The following is a 13,750-nucleotide window of genomic DNA, read 5'->3' as shown; positions in this document are numbered from 1 at the left end:
GTTAGTTGTTTTATGAGTTTTGTTTAGAAAACTGCTGCGGTGAAATCCGTTTAGCTTTCTCTAACTTTTAACCTTTTTAGTGGTTTAAAAGATATTTGCTTGAGATATTGGGATAGTGTGGGAATATCTGAGATAATTTAAGCATTTTTTTTTTTTTTTTTTTGTGATAATAATAAATTTTATTCATTTTTTTCATCGAACAATTCATAACGAACCCATACAGACGCAACAATATAATTCCATATTACAAATAAGGTACATATACAACTAAAATATGTATACTATAGTACATTTAGAATAAAGTAATTTTGATTACGTCCATGTCTCTGAGGTGAAGAGGTATTGGGCCGGCCAACTGGTATAGTGGTCAGCGTGGCCGACTGCCATGCTGAAGAGCCCGAATTCGAATCTTGGACAAGGCATGAATGTTTGTAAAAGTTTAGTTTCTGCGTGACATGGTGACACTCTGGATATGCAGCGAGCCGAAAGTCCTCTCGTGTGGCTTGGTGGAAGGGGAAAGGGGTGGGAGACCATCGACCCATCTTCCAGGGGTGCTCTCCATCAAAATGGAGGGTGGAACTGAGCTAAATAGCACCGTCACCTGTAAGGTGCTCAATGCTGTTGCCAACGACAGGCGTATCTTGCACTCCTTGCCAAGAGGAATTTTGTGGGTTTGGGCTGATTTTACAGTCAGACAAGTGAGCATAAGTAACAACAACAAAGTTACTGGAGCACTAGGAGGGCAAATGATGAGATATTGGCTTTTAACATTATATGTTCACTGAGTTCTGTTTGCACAATACTGCATTCTATTGCATTGTTTGTACAATATCCTGTTTGTTTTGTGTGCATTCTGTTTTGTTTTGTTCTGTTTGTACGCTGCGGTTGGAAGTAAAAAAAAAAAAATTCTATAATTTGATTCGTTTCAAAAGAGAATCTGCATTTGTGACTATTCAAATCATTTCGTTTAAAGGAGATGTGACACGTTCTCCGGCTTTTACTTTTTCAAATGATCTAAGAAATTGCTCTTCATTTCATTTCAGTTCCATGAAATGGTCAACCGGGATGAATTGTGCAGGAGTTTATTGTAACGTTATCTGATCATCGTCTTCGCTCCCACCAGCAAGCCTATAGATAGGAACAAGGAATGGATTCTTGGTAGAGAGAACAGTGTTATGTCCTATCATATCTGTAAGTCTTTTTAGGATTTGATTGTTACCTGCTATAGGAAATAAGACATGGGAAAATAAAACAAGTCACTGAAACATAATTTGTAAACATAATTTCACTTTGATTTCTTCCCGACCGTAAAAGTGGGGGGGGGGGGAGAAAAGGTATTTGTGATGCGATTAAAACTACTGAAATATTTTTATATGTATCTTTTATTTTACACATTTGATTTTTGCATTTCTAAGCAATAGAAATGTTTAAAATTTAGAAATCGAAGTGTTTTAAATTTGAAATATAACTTTTTTATTTAAATTTAGTACAACTTCAACGTGAGGGTGGCATTGATTAGAAAAATGATTTTTAGCATTTCGAGCGATAATTTCACGTGGGTCTCTCATTTTTAAGCAGCTTTATTCTGCTTGGATTATGGAAAGCCACTGCAATAAAAGTTTTCATTTGTTGCTGTAAAAATCTGAATCAGTAATTGAAAGCTGAAAACTAACATTTTTGTTTAAATACAGAAAATCTCAACATCGCAATAACATTGATTGTAAAAATGATTATGTGCATCTATAAAGAGAGAATAATCTCATGCAGACTCTTAAAAATTTCAGCCGAAGCATACCGCAGTAAGATTTTGCATCTTTTTTTGCTAAAAATATGAAAAATTCAGAAAAAGGAAATTGAAATTTAGTATTTTTATTTTAATTAATAAAACTGCAGCCTCAAATGACATTGATTGTAAAAACCATTTTGTGCATTTTAAGCGATAATCTTGCATAAGTCTTTTTTTTTTTCAAGTGACTGTATTCTGCTCGCTTCCTTGAAAATCTCAATAATGGAAGTTATTACTTAGAATTTTGATGCTTGAAAGCACTTTCCAACCATACAAAAAAATGGCTAACGCACAGATTTAAAATATTAATAAATTTTGATTGTATCTGTTCAAAACATCTGTTTGCAAATTCGCGGCAATTTTCCAGTATTTAATCTAAAATTCTCAAGACTGAGTTTGAGCAAAAATTAAGATGAGTAATATTTTCATTGCTGTAAATACATCACTATCATGATCAATAATTATATTAATATGAATTATAATAATTAGATAATTGTAGGATAATTTTTTAAACTGAAATAAATTCCTCAAACAAAAAATAAAGCCGCCAAAACAATTTAAAAGGCATTATAAAAATTGCCAAACAACAAAATGTCGCCAAACATCGTGGTTTGTAATTTTAATTTGAAATTTCAGTTATACATATTAGGTGCAAACTCAGCCTTAGTTTGATGTAGATTTTCAATAACTCTGTTGATTTTGAAAGCATCGGACACAAGTCTCTTCTCTTCAGGAGCAAACAGCCCACCAGCGGCCGAGCGATAAAGTCGCTGAACACTGGTAGTTCGATACGATGTTCAAATTCCGCAAATGGATTGGCTGCATGAGTCATTTCGTGGCTTTCACCATTTGAAATGTGTATACGAGCCAGTTTCCCTTAGAAAGTCCTCTATATGAAGGCATCCTTCCCTTAGATAGATAGCCCTCAAGGCTTTACCATCATCTCAATAAATAAAATCAGGAGCAAAGAAATTCTCTGAAAATATCTATGCCTAACTTGGCCGAGCAGTAAAGTCGCTGAACATTAGTAGGTTGGAATCCCGGCAAACGGGCTGGCTGCATGACGTTTTCGTGCTTTTCCTGATGTGTAACATGTATACGAACCAGTTTTACTTCGAAAATCTTCCACGAAGGCATCACTCTCTTTAGGCAGATATTCCTGGAGGGCTTTAGCGTAATTAAAATATAATACTGTACCCGAATAAAGTTACATTTTTTCTCGAATTTTTTCATCAAGGTTATTATTAGTGAGTTGTAAGTTATAAATAAGAACCGGTTTATTTCAGCGAGTGACCGGTACTCATCTGATCCCATAAAAAGAAGAAATTTCTACCCTAGAGAGAGTGTACGCTTACTTACTTACCACCAGCTGAGTTGCTGTACCTCCTGTTGTATGACTCAATTGATGGAGCATTCTATTATCACTAGGCCCAGCCAAAATTTTCCGTGGAGTATTAAAAATTGTAGCGAAATTTATAAGTTACTCTGGAAGATGGGTTATTAAAGAAACCCTGTGCTGAATGAGTATTTTAGCAGTGTTTTATGCATTGTGATTGTGAGTTTATAGAGAATGTTGACTGTAGAGTTTGGATATAAGAAGATCTGATGCATTAAAACGAACAATATCAACTGGGTATATTAATGTGCATCCTATGTGCTATTCACATATTTCCAGAGTTCCTATTTAATATTTGCTTGTCACGTTCATTGTACTCACTCGTGTTGAGTTGAAAACTGTGTTCATTGAAAAACATGTGCGGTTCACCTTTACACGGAGCACCATTTTATATCTGCTTGGCATATTGAACTGGTTACTGGTAGCGAACACTTGAAGATGAGACTAGAAAATATTAAGAGTATATGCAGGACTAACGCTAGTTTACGAGACTTGAAATATTAGAGTATACGTTTAAGAACACTCATCTTTTCTACGGGTTTCCCTAGTAGAACGGCAGATATAGCATTGTCCCATTTTACTTTTTTATTTATTTTGTGCAGTGTGCTTCTTTGCATATTCTTCGATCATTCCTTAAGCAGTGTTAGCATCGGACACAAGTCTCTTCTCTTCAGGAGCAAACAGCCCACCAGCGGCCGAGCGATAAAGTCGCTGAATACTGGTAGTTCGATACGATGTTCAAATTCCGCAAATGGATTGGCTGCATGAGTCATTTCGTGGCTTTCACCATTTGAAATGTGTATACGAGCCAGTTTCCCTTAGAAAGTCCTCTATATGAAGGCATCCTTCCCTTAGATAGATAGCCCTCAAGGCTTTACCATCATCTCAATAAATAAAATCAGGAGCAAAGAAATTCTCTGAAAATATCTATGCCTAACTTGGCCGAGCAGTAAAGTCGCTGAACATTAGTAGGTTGGAATCCCGGCAAACGGGCTGGCTGCATGACGTTTTCGTGCTTTTCCTGATGTGTAACATGTATACGAACCAGTTTTACTTCGAAAATCCTCCACGAAGGCATCACTCTCTTTAGGCAGATATTCCTGGAGGGCTTTAGCGTAATTAAAATATAATACTGTACCCGAATAAGGTTACATTTTTTCTCGAATTTTTTCATCAAGGTTATTATTAGTGAGTTGTAAGTTATAAATAAGAACCGGTTTATTTCAGCGAGTGAACAGTACTCATCTGATCCCCTAAAAAGAAGAAGTTTCTACCCTAGAGAGAGTGTACGCTTACTTACTTACCACCAGCTGAGTTGCTGTACCTCCTGTTGTATGACTCAATTGATGGAGCATTCTATTATCACTAGGCCCAGCCAAAATTTTCCGTGGAGTATTAAAAATTGTAGCGAAATTTATAAGTTACTCTGGAAGATGGGTTATTAAAGAAACCCTGTGCTGAATGAGTATTTTAGCAGTGTTTTATGCATTGTGATTGTGAGTTTATAGAGAATGTTGACTGTAGAATTTGGATATAAGAAGTTATTCTGATGCATTAAAACGAACAATATCAACTAGGTATATTAATGTGCATCCTATGTGCTATTCACATATTTCCAGAGTTCCTATTTAATATTTGCTTGTCATGTTCATTGTACTCACTCGTGTTGAGTTGAAAACTGTGTTCATTGAAAAACGTGCGGTTCACCTTTACACGGAGCACCATTTTATATCTGCTTGGCATATTGAACTGGTTACTGGTAGCGAACACTTGAAGATGAGACTAGAAAATATTAAGAGTATATGCAGGACTAACGCTAGTTTACGAGACTTGAAATATTAGAGTATACGTTTAAGAACACTCATCTTTTCTACGGGTTTCCCTAGTAGAACGGCAGATATAGCATTGTCCCATTTTACTTTTTTATTTATTTTGTGCAGTGTGCTTCTTTGCATATTCTTCGATCATTCCTTAAGCAGTGTTATTTGCATTCATTCTATTATGCCTGCATTCTTAATATCTTTCTTGTGCTGCATTCAGGGTTGAGCAATATATCTGGAGACTAGCCTCCGTTAGGTGAGTAAGCATTGTGCATGCACCCTGCTCACTATGTTTATCTCAATTATATTGCTGAATGCTTAATCATTCCTGTTATTTGCAGCAGATTAGTGCTTGTTTTTATGTAGAGAAGTCAATTGAATGGCATAGCGCCTTTTGTTTTGTTTTCTATTAGTTTTATTTAAAATGGTTCGAACAAATGATTTAGTATTCTCTTATGTAAACTTTCAGCCCTTATAGGCATCTGTTCACATGAAATTTCGCATGTGCATTATATTACTAAAACACATTTTTTAAAATTGTATATTTTTATATCTAATTCTTGAAGATGATTCATGAAATATGAATTCCGTAGTAATAAAAAAATTAAAAGGCATTGTACATAATACCTATAACTAGCTGGGAATGTATGAAATTATTCATATTTCATACATTTCCTAGGAATACCAAATGAGAAACAGGCAAAGCATGAAATACATTTTTGATTCATTTTGAAGAACCTAAACTACTTACTAGAAGTTAATAAATCATGTATGAAAACCCAAATGACTACTAAGAAGGAACCATGGGACTAATGGTTCCTGAATCGCTAAGATGTGTATTTGTGGAAAAGAAAAGTACATTGATTTATCATTTTAAAGGAAGCGTCAATACTGTACAGTACTACGTTGCGGATGCCGAGTTATTTCCCGTACTTCATGAAAACTCATTTGAGTACTGGACATGGGCGAAGCGACAGAATGTTGAAAGAACTTTCAACCAAATACAAAAACATTGCACATAAATGATACTGAACTGTACAACCACCTTTGTGAGCTCTGCCGGAAAAAACAAAAAGTTATTAATAAAGGGCATTGTTGTGAAACTTATGACTATTTCTGAAATTAATTTCCGTTGTCAGGTAGATTGTTGTCTTACTGATTCCCAGTCTCGACCAGATAAAAAATACAAATTTATAATGTTGTATCAAATTCATCTCGCTACTTTTTTACGTATTTTGAATGACAGATTTTTAATGGGACTCTTTCATTACTTTTTCAAAATAACATTTGTACTTTTGAGGAATGAACATCTTTTAATAAAGAGCATTTGTCATTCTATAGAATGTTTATGCATTATACACAAAGCCTAGGCAAAATATGTAATTCTTCAGATGATATAATTTATTTCTTCAGGTAATATAATTTAATTCTTGAGATGATATCATTTTTCTGCATTCCGAGTTATAAAATGAATGAAATGTAACGCTGTTAAGTGAAACTAGCTCCAGGGTGTCTCTATGGTAAATAAATACAGTGAATTTTAAAGAATGCATTTATTCTATTTTGCTTTATGCGCTATCGACGAAGTAGGTTTAATTTAATTTTAGGTTAAGTATAAATGGAATGCAAGAAAAATGTGCATAATTTAATATTTACAAGGAAGCAATGTGGTGTACACATCAGACTCCTTTGAAATGCCCGAAAAATATCCATCCATCTTCTCAGTATTTATTTTCCCAAATAATCCCGTTCCAAATTTTCAAACTAGTTAGCCAAAAAGCCTTTGCAATCATCAACTTTATCAAAAGGATGATCCATGCTTATTGCGTTATTTGCGGGAACTTCATTAATGCTTTCACCTTGTTTAAAATTTTTGTATTCGTCTGCGAGACTATCTGCACAGTCGTAAAGCGTTACCATGGTTACCAGTTTTTGCTTTACCATTGTTATTGTTAAAAATAAAATAAAATGGCTGTTCTAAAGCTTCAAAGTTGTGTTTTAATTGTTTATTTAGACAACATTTTTTAATTACACCTGAAGCTTCAATTTCAGACCATGTTAATTCACTGCTGTATATCCATATAAGAGGTTCTGCTCCATCAAAACTTCTTTCTGTGCCTTAGTGTAATAATGAATGCATTGTAGAATGTTGTAAGCTCTTTTAGGCTTGTATTAATATCATTTGAGTGTATTCTGGACTTTTAAAATTTAAACACATAAGTGGAAAAATATGAATAACTGGCTGAGAGGCAGGCACCGCATCGCCAGACGAGATCATTTCTAGTCAAAAGAGGACTTCTGGTAAGCCTAATGATATTCCAAGTTTTCTCGCAGTATCTCTATATTTAGCTTCTCAGCTAATATCTTAATTTTCTGTCATAAGCAAAGTTAATAATTTAAATAACAATATTAACAATGTTCCATTATGTAACAGTGTTTCATTATGTAACACTGTTCCGTTAACAATGTTCCGTTAGCAATTTTCTATTAATAACGTTTTGTTCTTTCTATTTAAATGAATGAATGAGTATTTATTTAAATTTTGATTAAATATTTATTTGAATCTCCTTTGAATTTAGGTAAACTGTTGTTGGAATGGGAAGGTCGTCAAGCTCGTATCGTCCGCCCAGATGTGTAAACTGTCAATGGCGCCCTACACATGATTTGATCGTGTAATGATGATGAGGCGTGATCTTACCAAATCAGGTGCTCCCATTGGTCCACCTAGCAATGGCTTCTTATCCATCATTCCAGCATTTTTGCAGTCACCATCTTTTTCTGAAGACCAACACATCATAGAAAGAATAAAGGAAAACATAAAAAGGCAACGAAAACTGCTGTCAAACACTTACTGTGGTTAAGAGAAAAAAAGAAAGTTTCTCCCCCCCCAAAAAAAAAACTCTCTGAAAAGTGCATTTTAGAAGAAGAGGCGATTTCTGTGCAGTGTTGTGTTCTTTCATTGTGCAGGAACGTGAACCTTCAGACCAATACCAGAAAATGTATTACAAATTCACGAACTGAAGTGTAAAAAAATGTATGTTTTGGGGTAGGGTATGAATAATTCTGAAATTTGCTTATAATTCAAAGAAAGCCAGTGAAGTGACACCATGGACAATTTTTTGAGAGCTTTTAGATAGAATTTATCAAAACATGTTAAATGGTGAAGAGTAAAATTTATTGCAACATCTAAACTCATTTTTTAATTACAGTACTGAACACGAAATTTGCTGTCAATGTACAGCTGTTCTTAGTTCTATCTATAAAAGGTGAAAGTACCATTCCTGAATACTTGGGATTTTAGAGAAATAATCCACAAAACCTCTACTATGTTTCTTCTCTACTTTACAAAACTTTGTTATTGTATATTAATCTAACACAAAAATTGTTTAAGAAATTTATTTATTCATAATGAAGCGATACACAGATTGAAGTGTGTCAAAAACTATTTAAAGTATATTTAATTTATTAATAACAAATTCTATGTTTTGTGGAATACAATCATTAGAGTCATAGTTTGCTTATTACAAATGGCATCACACAACTGCTTCAAAAACTACTTAGTTGTAGATTGAAAATTATTTGAAAACAAAGGGATTGTATATATTACATATATAGTATGCCCATATTATACTTATAAATTATATTAATTCAGACATTCATTGAGTTAAAAGTACATGAGAATATATCTTATTCAGTTCTACTTTTAAAATCTTTGCTGGCAAAACTGATTCAAATTAATGAATTAAATCTGTTTTGCGAGACCATTTTGTTTAATGTAATTTCTTACTTATGTATTATACTAAAGCTGTTCCCCTAAAAAAATACTGTTATGCTTATGATGCTGAATCATATTATTTGCAATAATATTATTATTACTAATGTAGAAAGATATTTTTATGTATGTATATACGTGTGTGACGAAGAAACACACCTTTGTTGAAATGCTTCATAACACACACTGCTGTTTTGTCAGTTTGTAGTAATATATGCTTGAATGTTAATGTTTGACCAATGTATGAAAATGTAAATCTTACCAATGTATGGAAATATTTAAATTGTTGGATATAAATGAAAGGACCACTTTGGTTCACAAAATGCTACAGCAGAAAAAAAAATTGTGACTTGCTTTAGTTTTTCTTATTTTTGTGCCCAGTTGGAATAGGTGGCACTATATGGGTGCTATGATTCCGTAGTATGTTGTATTATTATGGTTACTATTTTATTACAAAAACCGTTAATGATTATTTTTGCAGCAGCACACAATAAAGCATTTGCTGTATTAGATGTGAACAAAACTTTGTTGTGGTCTTCGTCCTCCCCCTTATTGTGAATTAACGAGACTGTCAATCCAGAATTTTAATAAGAATTATTTGGAAAACGACATTTCCTTAATTTTTTTAACTTGTTTTACAATTGATAATTTACCAATTTCATGATTAATATGGACTTTTTTCCTACTAAATGAATTCGGAAAATTCTGATTTAAATTACATGTTTCTAAACCATTTACTGTTATGTAATAAATGAATTATTCTTTTTCATCTAATGATAGAACTTCCAAGGTTTCTAATCTGCAAAATTTATATAAATACATATTTCTTTTTCTGATGCATATAAAACTTTCCGGCTCATATTAGCATTTTAAAACAAAAAAACTAAATTAAATAAACTAGTAATTTTTAAATAGTTTTTTTAAAGCTGAAATTCAGATTTTTTTTAAACAAAAATAAAATAAATATAAAACATGAAATAAAGATTTAAGGGGAAAAAATGGCAAATAAAGCTACTAGAAATATTTAAAAGTAACTTTAAACATTTAACTTTTAGAATTTTAAGATAAAATATTTAAGACAAATACGCTTACTGTAATTTTTAAATTGTGTAAATTTACTTGCTTGAATTTTGACCCTTTTAAATTAAACAAAAACACATATTAAAAATATAAACAAAAATATTAAAATACAAAAGCACAAAATAAAACATGTTACAATTTAAACATTGCAGGGATTGTTTTGTTTGAATTTTAGTATTTTAAACTAAAACTTTTCAAACAAAAATAAAATAAATATAAAACATGAAATAAAGATTTAAGGGGAAAAAATGGCAAATAAAGCTACTAGAAATATTTAAATGTAACTGTAAGCATTTAACTTTTAGAATTTTAAGATAAAATAAGACAAGTATGCTTACTGTAATTTTTAAATTGTGTAAATTTACTTGCTTGAATTTTGACCCTTTTAAATTAAACAAAAACACATATTAAAAATATAAACAAACATATTAAAATACAAAAGCACAAAATAATGCATGTTACAATTTAAACATTGTAGGCATTTTTTGTTTGAATTTTAGTATTTTAAACTAAAACTTAAACAGCAAAATTGCACACTTTGAATTTATCTGTTTTGATGAAAATTGCAGACGAATTCTAAATGTTCTGTGAGTTGGTTCAGTAAGTAATATCAGTGACAGCTATGGAAAATACAAATATATGGAAAATACAAAAAATATTAACTAACACAAAATTGATCAAAATATTCAAACGAGAAACTTAAATTTTTGAATCAGTTTATGTATTTAATTTGTCAATATTTAGCCTTTTAATTAGGATAGCTCCCAAAGCCTTTCTCCTCTCCTTACATAAAACAGTCTTGGCACTGGAGTATGCCGGTATTTTAGTAATAAAATCATAACCTTTTTGATATAATTCTGAAAGTAGTTTTGGAAATATATGGGGAACGGGAACTGATTTTTTTTGGGGGGGGGACTTTTCTTCTGCAAGTCTCTAACTTCCTTTTAACTTCGTTCTCAGTAATGTTGGGCACGCAGAAATGTACTTCGTATATGTACTTTCTTCAGTACTTTGTATTGAAAATTTCTCTTTACATTTCCTTTACAACGATGTGTCTTTTCTTTTACACATACCCAACTCATTCCTAATTTATTTTTTCGGTGTGGGTAATCATCTACAACTAAACATTCTTTTTTTGTAGAGAGTAATTTTTTTAAAATGGCTATGGGTTCCATCGCAGATTTTTTTTCGACGCTAAAAAAGACATACATGCTTCATAAGGATCAAACATCGACTGAGAAAATGAGAAAGACATTTTCTATTATAAGTATCGGCTTTTCTCTACAGCAGGTGCAAAGCTTGAAACTACACAATAGATGACATATGACTGATTAGGAAAACAACACAATAAGTGCGAGAATGTCCGCTCTGTCCACCTAGCTACTCTCACGTGTCTGCTGTAGCCACTGTCCGCTCTGACCGCGTAACCAACCAATACAACCACCAAGAACCGGCTCAGTGTGCGCAGGTGAAACAGAAATATCAAACTTCCATCCTGGATCCTGGTATGTCTGAAAAACTTAAAGGAAGACAAGCCTAAGATACTAATTCTGAAATGCATATTATTTTAAAAGATAACAAACCTATATCTCTGATACCCAGAAGATATAAGAGATAAAGAAAGTGTTCAACTAAAACAAGTAAAATCTATTTTACAATTGGATTTGGATGTTCATGAAGAACAAGTTATGTCTTTGGAAAGAAAACTTTCCGTATCAGACTGTAGAAATTTTACAGAAACAACTATTAGATGCCAAGAATGAAATAGAAGCTGCGAAAATACAAATGTTTAAGGTACAAGAAGAAAATAAGAAAACATATAACTTTCGAAGACGTTCTTCAAAATGTTATGAAATTAATGATTTAGTAGCAATCACCAAAGATAAAATCCTGTCTGAGAAAGAAAATAAAGTTCAAAATGTTAAACTGAACATGCAAGAAATGCTAGCTTTAGAAAAAGATTGCATGAGGGAAATTATGGAGAAGAGATTATTTGCTAAACAAGCAGAATTAGAAAGAAAAATGTGTATCACTCATGAAGATATCAGAATTATATCAGAAAGGTTGTCGTCAGTTGCGAGAAATTCTTAATGCTGATGATTGGGAACATTAGGGAGACCTGTGTGGTGCTGATGCTGTTCCAACGCCATCTAGTGCGACTTCAACATCAATTTACAAAGCAACTAAACATAAGACAACGACACAGAAGAGGCGTTTCTTGAAGAATCTTCTGTCCCCAAAAGAAGACTTTCTAAAGCAATATCAGCTGTTAATTTTATATCTGAAGTAAGCAAACAAAATGCTTTTAATTTTCAAGCAAATACTGATTATACTTCTGGAAAAGAAATAATTGACGCAGAAATTCAAAATAGTTTTGAAACTTACGGAGAAGAGCTTCGAAAAGATGCGAAAATACAAATGTTTAAGGTACAAGAAGAAAATAAGAAAACATATAACTTTCGAAGACGTTCTTCAAAATGTTATGAAATTAATGATTTAGTAGCAATCAAAAGGACGCAATTTGGACCAATAAGTTAAAATCAAAGTATTTAGGCTCGTATAAGATTGTCAAAATAAAGAATAATGACTCCTATGATGTAAAAGAAGGAGATCATGAAGGACCCACTAAAACAAGTACATGCGCTGAATACATAAAACAATGGACTCAAGCAGAAGAAGATGAATAAAATAATACTGATTATGACGTTCTTAACCTGAAGTGATACAACTGATAACCGAACTGTGAGTTTCCACCTAATAATGACTTTTATTTCAGTAAATGCTATTTTTAAGATGAAATGAACATTTCCAAAACTGTTAAAGATTGAAGATATTTTTCGTTTTAGATGAAATATAGAAGGGACTGTCGACGATGTTATTGTGCAAAGATGAAGGACAATTAAGATGTTTCCTTTCAATATTGTCCTTAGCACACAATCTTCCCCTCTCCCTTCGTACTTCTTTTCAGGTTTCGGCTTATTTACGATGATGGTTCTTTTTATGATGTCAAGAGTAGAATAATGTCGTCGAGGTCGACGCATAGCAGGAACCCGAATGTGGGATACTAAATCCATAGTTTAACAATTTTCTTCGCGAGCTGTCTAATTTTTAGCTGTTGACTGCACGAGTGAAATTGATAGAACTTTGAACACTTTGTTTTATGAGAGGAGATGTAAGATGTTGTTTTATAGATATAAGGTGTTATAGATGTTGTGTTAATAAATGAACGATATTATACAGTCGGTAGATGGAGCAAAATGACAAAAACCTAATCCAGAAATCTTTTTTTTTTTTTTTTTTTTTTCCCTTTCTGAATATTTCTGAAAATCATGTCTCTATTTTTTGAGAAATAAATAAATAATAAAATTCAATTAAAAATTTTTACTTGAGATGAAATCAGAATGGCTTTCTAGTGAACAAATGTGAACAAATTTTCAACGAAAGAAGTACTCAGCAATAAGTACTACAACTTTTTCAAATTTAGTTTTCCAATTAGGAACACAAGATAGAGTAAAAAGTGGATTTCTTGTAAGATTTCATTTCTTTTTCTTGGAAAAAGTAGGAAATTACGTAATTTTGGAAACTTCCTCAATTGCTTTGAATGAAAAATTCTTCAATTCATATGCAGCCATTCTCAGCTTAATTGCTCATAGCAATCACAGCAGATTACGTTTTATGCTTTCTATAGATTTCTGTAGTGCAGTGGATTTACATTTTACTTTTGTTATTTAAAATTCATTTCCGTACATTGGAATCAAAATATTGAGAATGAATAATTTAAAATGCGAGCGTCCAAAATTCGTTTGCGAAGATTTTTCAGAAGTTGACGAGTTCCATCGACATGTGGCAACAATTCGCATTTCATTTTCTTTTATCGTTTGCAGATATATTAATTT

At 32.4% G+C, this 13,750-nt stretch overlaps 1 long non-coding RNA gene across 11 annotated transcripts in view; it reads left to right on the top strand.

The window, feature by feature from the left end:
• The window catches only part of LOC146997695 (uncharacterized), a 47,754-nt gene extending 38,369 nt beyond the window's left edge, over nt 1-9,385 (top strand). For 10 of the 11 annotated variants that reach the window (XR_015040789.1, XR_015040784.1, XR_015040782.1 and 7 more), the window contains 2 exons: nt 1,044-1,191; nt 7,582-9,385. This is a non-coding gene — a long non-coding RNA (uncharacterized LOC146997695). The remainder of the gene's footprint in view (nt 1-1,043; nt 1,192-7,581) is intronic. The other variant, XR_015040781.1, reaches the window with a different exon arrangement.
• The last annotated feature ends 4,365 nt before the right edge of the window (nt 9,386-13,750 follow it).

Source organism: Stegodyphus dumicola, chromosome 4, assembly GCF_044657685.1.
Source record: "Stegodyphus dumicola isolate Sdum_Otavi_A_Nest chromosome 4, ASM4465768v1".
NCBI lineage: Eukaryota > Metazoa > Arthropoda > Arachnida > Araneae > Eresidae > Stegodyphus > Stegodyphus dumicola.
Note: the sequence above shows the minus strand (reverse complement) of the source record. Positions and strands in the feature narration are given on the sequence as shown.